Raw genomic sequence first — 2,608 nt, 5'->3', positions numbered from 1 at the left:
CATACCATTAGAAACTTTTGCACTAATAAAATCAACTTCAGTACCTAAGATTGTAAGAACCATATCGTAGTGGGAGCGTTCCACTGGAACACAACAAGTTCATGGGTCTAAGTGTCACGCCCGTATTTTCTAAGGATAGAAAATACGGTTGATCGCGACTAGGGGATGATTAAAGAAGCGGGGAAGAAAGGGGGAAACACATATCTTTGACCAAAATATTTAAATAATTGAAATAACTTAGAAAACAACATAGTATCAATTCAACAAAGTACCAATTCTAAGAAATAAAGACTAGAAAGTAGACAATTTTGAAAAGAGTTAGGTTCTCAATACTAAAACAATTTTAAAGAAAAGACACCTAGCGGAAGCGTTCAAGACACGGAAAATGCCGAGTATGAAGACACGACACATCCAACAATATTAAGCCAAACATAAATAATCCATGAATTCTGCTCAACATCCTCCACGCCCGTCGTCGCTCAATCTGCACATTAAGAAAACAAATATGCAGGGCTGAGTACTTGATGCACTCAGTGGACACATGCCAAATCAGTTTGTCAAGCCATAACGAGTGATCTTGGGGGTTTTAATTGAAAAGAACCCAAGTCACTAAAATCATTTTCACATAAAATTCGGTTGCAACCATTTTCCATCCACATCACCATCACCATATCTGAACATACATGACAAGGAACGTGGCCACGAACCAAGTCACTAGACCGGCCAACTCCAAAGAGATAGCGCACGATCTACTGGGTGTACACTAGTCCGAGCAGGGTTTGCGGCCCTACTGGGACCCGAATTCGATTAAACATACATGGCATAGCCACTTCAGATAGGTTCATTCAAACACAAAACATGGCAAGACAAACAAATTTTCACCTCCTTTCACATAAAAATAGTATTTAGGACATAGTCCTTATTTAAAACGAAAGCCCACCTCACAAGCTTACTCCTCAATCACCTCTTATTCCAACCGCAACCAACGTGCACAAGCTCACCCTTTTTGAAATAACAAGATATGCAAAATTCAGACTTTGCAAAATAAATTAATTTAACAATGCATGTATCCTAAGTGTGTATGCTCAAATTATCCCTTACTCTTTTCTTAGCAACCTTCATATCTCGAACTCATCAATTAAACAAAACAACATCAACAAAATTATACTTCTATCCGACGGCACACTCATAAATTTAGATCACGTAGCCAAACAGAAATCCTACAGCAACAATTCTCTAGCTCAAACAATCATATGCAAGTAAAATAATGGAACAAGAAAAAGTATATTATACTCCCAGCCACCAACGTACATACTCTCTGTCCAAACACACGTAAATTGAAGGGAAAGATTATACCTTTGAGAAGAAGAGAATAACAAGAAGAATTAATTCCGACACTCTCTCGGTTTTCTCCTCTCAATGCTGTGATATCAAGAATTTGGCCATTGAGTCAACAAATTGAGGTTTTCATATTAATGAATTTGAGGAGAAGAATATACCTTTTTGGTGGAGGAGATGAAAATAACAGCAGCTACAAAAAGAAAGCTGCGTTGTGGAAGAAGTTATAAGGAGAAGAATGGGTTTTGGTTGGAGATTTTTAAGGAAGATGGAGATATGGAAGAAACCGTATGGTTATGAGATTTGGAGAGATTTATTTGACTAAAATTTGACTGCAGGAGAAGTAGAATAATTATTTAATATTTTGGCTTCTCAAAACGGTCAACCCAAAGAAGTAAAAGCTAGAAATAAGGAAGATAGAAAGATAAGCCCAAATTAATAGTTTAGAGTATTAATTAAATTGTAGTATTTTATTTTTAGTATTTTGGTGACTAAGTAAGAACGCCTAAATAATCTCACCGACGACACTCACATCAATCTCGCTGAATACATTCACCACACGATTAACCAACACGATCAAGCATTCATTAATTTCATTCACATCCACTCGAAACAAAGACAACATCTTATTTAAGGTCTATCAATCGCTCGTTCTCAAAACAAAATTAATCGAAAAAGGGTACTAAAAAGACGGGTGTTACAGATAGATTCCCAACTGATCTCTCTATCTTGCACGACTGCTCTTAACGTATCCTCCAGGGTTTGAAGTGTTCAATCGGATTGCTCGTCAATTTGTGAGTGAAATGTCGTACAAAAAAAAATTATAGAATAAAAAAAAAATTCAATGTCCAATTATTTCTGAAAGCTTTTCAAAGTATCAAGGTGAGTCTCGAATCTCGATTTAATGCGATAGTCAATGATTATCCAAACTAGTATCAACCCCGTGCATTGCACGGCCTATTGAATTTTCTTCATACAAAAGTGAAAATGTAAATTAAATAAATTGTGAGAAAAAGTAAAAATTATATAAAGTTTTTAAATACAAACCAATGACATCAATTACGAAGCAATCTTGATTATGTTACTAATAATTTTTGGTAATGTTGATAAATTAAAATAGTTTTCCATATTGTCTTATGGATATTTTTACTAATGTTGAAATTTTAATTTGTACTTATGTTTGAATTAATTATATTGTTCATCAATCCATTTAACTACTAATTATATAACATTCAATAATTTCATTAATAAAAAACAATATCAGAATGCA

At 34.5% G+C, this 2,608-nt stretch overlaps 1 long non-coding RNA gene across 1 annotated transcript; it reads right to left on the bottom strand.

Moving 5' to 3' along the window:
• Nucleotides 1-259: 259 nt before the first annotated feature.
• On the bottom strand, nt 260-1,032 carry LOC125199882. Its single transcript, XR_007172639.1, has 2 exons — nt 941-1,032; nt 260-484 (listed from the first exon to the last, which is right to left on the bottom strand). It is a non-coding gene; the product is annotated as an uncharacterized LOC125199882 (long non-coding RNA).
• Nucleotides 1,033-2,608: the final 1,576 nt, after the last annotated feature.

This window comes from Salvia hispanica, unplaced genomic scaffold (genome assembly GCF_023119035.1).
Source record: "Salvia hispanica cultivar TCC Black 2014 unplaced genomic scaffold, UniMelb_Shisp_WGS_1.0 HiC_scaffold_711, whole genome shotgun sequence".
In the NCBI taxonomy this organism is placed as follows: Eukaryota; Viridiplantae; Streptophyta; class Magnoliopsida; order Lamiales; family Lamiaceae; genus Salvia; species Salvia hispanica.
The sequence above is the reverse complement of the archived record's forward strand: the minus strand, read 5'-3'. Positions and strand labels throughout refer to the sequence as shown.